The sequence below is a fragment of the Cupressus sempervirens genome, chromosome 5 (genome assembly GCF_028749045.1).
Source record: "Cupressus sempervirens isolate cs-2001-9-10 chromosome 5, ASM2874904v1, whole genome shotgun sequence".
NCBI lineage: Eukaryota > Viridiplantae > Streptophyta > Pinopsida > Cupressales > Cupressaceae > Cupressus > Cupressus sempervirens.
In genome coordinates this window covers 495,717,713-495,723,163 of record NC_143122.1, presented here as the reverse complement: position 1 = coordinate 495,723,163, position 5,451 = coordinate 495,717,713, and positions in this window count along the sequence as shown.

The following is a 5,451-nucleotide window of genomic DNA, read 5'->3' as shown; positions in this document are numbered from 1 at the left end:
GAGATCATTCGTGAGAATCAGACAAGTAAGGATTATGCGACTAAGTCTGTTGGTTCTTTGGCTTCAACGATGACATATCGGGGTCTGCAATAAGGCATTGAATGCTTACCGACTGTGTCGACAAGCCAAAATCTCATGTGTTGTCTAGCATTAGAGACACCAAGATGACTTTCCAAGCTAAAGTCTTAGTTTTTTTTAATATTAGTGTATGCTGATCGTTAATGTCAAAGGTCCGATCGAGCTCAATACAAATAATTGAAGCCGATAATTGTTGGAAATTGCAAACAATGCACATGCTACAACAGTTGCAAAATCTATCTCATAAATAGGTTTCATTAGGGTGTACTGTCTCTAAATCTACCTAAACAGAGACTCTAAGAGTTGACGACAACAATTGCAATTCTGACGGCAACAATCATAAGAGAAGTATAAATATATGCAAAGCAATATAACATGTTCAAAAAATCTATAATATATCTATGAACGGGAGATATAAGGAATACAAAAAAAATAGTTAAAGATAAAGTAAGGGAAACTCCCTTTGGCTGACCCTTGATACACATCATTCACTTACAAAGGCATGTTCTCAAATTTGTTAGAAAGTAAAGTCCACCAAGATAACTGGGGTGGATCAGTGATCTCGGTGGACTTTACTTTCTAACAATTGGTATCAGAGCATCAAGTCTTTGAAGAAAAATCTTATTAACTTAAGGAGATTAATGATGGGTCACTTTAGAAAAGAAAGTCCTAAATTTGATGGAGTTAACTATGACAATTGGAAGGAGAAGATGAAGACTCATTAGCTATGTACGAGTCCAGGGTATTGGGTGATGAAAAAGAATGAAAAGAAGATTGTGGAAGAAAGCAAACTTGAAGACTACAATGAAGCTAAAAGAGATGTTTATGTGTAATATGCTTGCCAGAGAAGTATTATTTTCAGTTCTTCCTGAGAAATAGTTAGGTAAAATCCTTAGAGACATCTCATGAAATTTGGGTAGCCTTAGAATCTACTTTTGACGGTGATAAGCATGCTAAAAGAATCAAACTACAGAATTGGATGGGTTTGTTTCAAGATGCTAAAATGATGGAAGATAGATCTGTGAGAAGCTATATTGATAGAATATTATAAATTGTTGTAGGAATTAAGTCTTGTCAAGGATCTAAAGATGAAGATAAGATTATATGGAAGATCTTGAAAACTTTGACACCACCATTCAGACAGACAACACAAATGATTGAGCAAGTGATACCTTGTACTAATAAATTTACCAGAGAGACTCTACTTGTATGTGTTTGTTTCAAGATGCTAAAATGATGGAAGATAAATTTGTGAGAAGTTATATTGATAGAATATTATAAATTGTTGTAGGAATTAAGTCTTATCAAGGACCTAAAGATGAATATAAGATTATATGGAAGATTTTGAAAACTTTGACACCACCATTCATACAGACAATGCAAATGATTGAGCAAGTGATACCTTGTACTAATAAATTTACCAGAGAGACTCTACTTGGAAGATTGGAAGCAACAAAAGTGAGCTTAAAGAAATTTAAAGAATTGTCCAGAGTGAAAAAAACTTTTAGTGTATTGAGTGTTCGTCCTTCTTTATCAAGGAGAAGAAGCACCAGTGGAGACTATGTTAGCAATAATAGATCCAGATTTGAGGAGGATAGAAGAATTGAAGAAATAATTGCCCTACTTGTAAGAAGAGAGCTAGATAGTAAGATGATTTTTAAATATTAGACTTGCAATGAATTTGGTCATTATGCTTCTAAGTGTCCTAAAAGAGAGAAAAAGTATAAGAAGAATTTTAAGTCTAGAAAGACCTAGAGATTGTTTGTATGCAAATGAAGATGATGAGTCTAAAGAAAGAGTTTAGAGTGGAAATGATGATGAATTAGGATTCGTAGCTATAAAAGAAGAAAATCCTAAAAAAGAAGTCAATGAATAAAAAGTCCCAGCTTCATAAGTTGAAAAAAAATTTGATTAGATTATAGATAGTGGATGTTCGCATCATATGAATGGAGATATGAATAAGTTTGTTAAGTTTAGTAATCATGATGGAGGAATTGTCAGAGTTGGTAACAATGCAACTTGTCATATCAAATGAATAGGAAGTATTACTCTTGATGGAAAGAGTAACATTGATTATGTTTATTTTGTTGATGGATTAAATCATAACCTATTGAGTGTTGGAAAGTTCGTTGATAAAGGTTATCAGTTGCAATTAATAGAGAAGGCATGCATTATCAAGGATAAAGATGGTAAGTTGATTAACACTGGTACAAGATCAAGAGGCAATGTGTTTCAATTGAACCCTAGAGAGATGACTTCTTGGTTGCAAAGGTGGATAACAATTGGTTATGGAATAGAATATTTTGTCACATAAAATTTGATAACATTGTGAAGGCTAGTAGTAAATTTGCTGTCAGACATCTACCTAGAATTGTGAACCCTACTAATATTGTTTGCAAAGAATGCATTATGGCTAAGCATAAGAAAATTTCTTTTCCTAGCATGAAGTTCACTACCACTACCACAACAAAATTGGAGATTGTTCATACAAATTTGAGTGGTCCTATAATTGAGGAAAAGAAATACAGATCTATGATGGGAGGTTTGCAATATTTGACTCACACTATACCAGATATAACAGACTAGATATAGCAAATGAAGTTGGGATAGTAGAAATATTTCAAGATGATCCTAAGGAGTCACATTTTGCAATAGTAAAGAGAATATCTAGATATTTGAAGGGTACACTTGATTTTGGTCTATGGTATGACAGATCAAGCGATTTTACTTTGTGTGCATATATGGGTGCAGATTGGGCAAACAATATGGATGATAGAAAGAGCAACAACAAAGATTGGTTTCTTGACTAAGCAAGAAACATGATTGTATTTTGCAGAGTACAAAAAAAGTATGTGGCAAAAACAAACAATTGCAATTAGATCATGTGGATGAAGCAGATGCTGAAGGATATTGGGATAGAATTCTTAGAGCCTGTTATCATACATTGTGATAACACAAGTACAATGAGTGTAATCACCTAAAAATGGTCATCTAGACTATTAGCCCCCTTTTCAACATTTTGGCTAAATTAATTTAATCACTTACTTAAGCCAAATTGCTAATAATCAATTTATTTGATTATAACCTATAGTTTGACTATGCTAATCCTAAGTTCATTATTTGATTAAAAGAACATGTCCCCTTTTAATTAAATAAAAGACCCCATTCTTCTAACCCACTTAAAGTGCACACATAAAGTCCTTTTTCTATTTTGCAATTAAAAGAAAAGGCTTTGTGACTTTTGTCTTATATGACAAGTCAACTTATATTCTATTGGTTGACTTGTGTGTGCACATGGATCACTCCTCTTTTTGAATTCCACCGTTGATCATCCACCATCTTCATCTTGATCTCTACCGTCCATACATCTTTAAAAGGGAGAGAGCTTTCCCCCTCAATCAATCCATTTTATTTTATTTTATTGTTATGCTGTAGGTTTTCTAACAGGTTTCTTTGGAGCTTTGTGGAGAACTTCTATTTCTTGTCTACATTCTCATGGCATTCTAGCGTAGCTTAGCTTTCATTTTTACATGTAGCTTAATCTCACATAGCTTAATAATGGTATTGTAACACTCTCATCCATGCTTAGAATAGCTGCACTTTTTATATTCATTGTAGTTTAATCTTTAGTTGCATTGCATTCTTGAGGGACTCCTTGGGACATTTGCATTCTTGCATCTTGTCTTTGGAACCTCCCATTGCATGGTTTACTAGCAAGAAGAGTATCTCTAAGGCTCATCTGAGAGCTTTCTTATTCTTGAAATATACTCTCTTGCACTCCATGGATAGGGAGCTCTAAGCCGGCATCCAAGCATTCCAACTCATGGAATCGTTTGGATAGAAGGGTTTAGAGTGTGACACAAATCTAGTGTACATTTTTGGCGCCCACCGTGGGGCTTGAATCAAGTTTTTAGCTCCATTTGCTTTTTATTTTTTATCTCTGATTTTTTACAGCAGCATATTGGATCTAATCAAGTGCTTTTGTAGAATTATCACTTTGGTTTTAAGGCCAACCCATAAGTAGATTGGTTTGAAGGCCAAAAAATCTAGTTGGTTTAAAGATTTGATCATATCTTTTAAACCGCTTGGAGTTTGGTTCTGAATTTTTTTTTTCAGGTTTCTTATGTGTTCAAAATGTCCTAGTCTGATTTTTAGAGCATTTTGACATGATTTGTGGAAGTAATGACATTTTCTTTTATTTTTATAAAAAGTCATTTCTGGTCGCACATCAGCGTATTTTTCAGAAAAACTTACATTTTCAAAAAGAGTTTTCAATTCTAATTGGGGTTCTTTCTTTGTGTTTTGAATTTTGAAGTCATATTAAGGATCAAAAACTCGATTTGATAAATCTAGCCTATTTTGACAAAATCAATCTCTAGGGAGCAAATGAAGAGATTTTTTTTTAATTTCTTACATTTTTGGAAAGCTCTCTGATTTTTAGTAGGGTTCTCTTCTTTTCATTTCTATTTTTGGATCCAAAATCATAGCAAACAAGTCCAATCTTGTTGACTAGGTCAAAATCAAAGAGTAAAAATGAGAGCATTTGTGATTAACTTGCACTTTCTTTGCATGCACTTGGTTGGAAGATAAATTGGATTTTTGAGGCAAATAACCACTTTTTATTGCAGATTTTTATATTATTTCACACTAACTTGTGGTGCTAACAAGTTGTGATTACAGGTTGCCATCCTTATGAAAAAAATTGAAACATTGTATAAAAAGAATGCATGTCAAAGCTTCAAATGCACAAGGGCTACTAACGATTGTTTGCAGGGCTGCCCAATGCATAAAAACCCAATTTTGCTTGTTCTTTACTTTTACATGTGCGGCATATACTAGTTGTTTATTTTTAGGCACATTAAAACTTACAATTATAATCTTTTGGTGATAGGAGAGTATGCTCTTCACCCTTGTGGTGAATCAGAAATCTTGACTTACCATTTGGTTTCAAGAGTAAGAGGCAACTAGATCTTCTTGGCATGTTTTGGAAAAAACAATTGGAATAGGAGAGTATGCTCTTCACCCTTGTGGTGAATCAGAAATCTTGACTTCTAAAAGTTGATCCACTCTTTGTGTAGTTTAGAATCCTTTAGAGGGCCTGCTCTCGGACAACCTGAGAGGAACGACTCAAGTGGGGACAAGCAGATTACCCGGCTCTTACAATTGATGTTGATCCTAAGAATGAGAAAGCATAGATAGAGCAATGTTCCTATGAGTTCCAAACTTGATTGATGAAGAGGATTTGAAAAGAAGAGAACATCAACAACACCAATATAGCTTCAATTGGTATTCTTGGAACTTAGATGTTTTTCATCTATGTTGCCATTGATTCCAAAGGGGGAGATTATTAGCATGAATGCTGATGGTATTCCT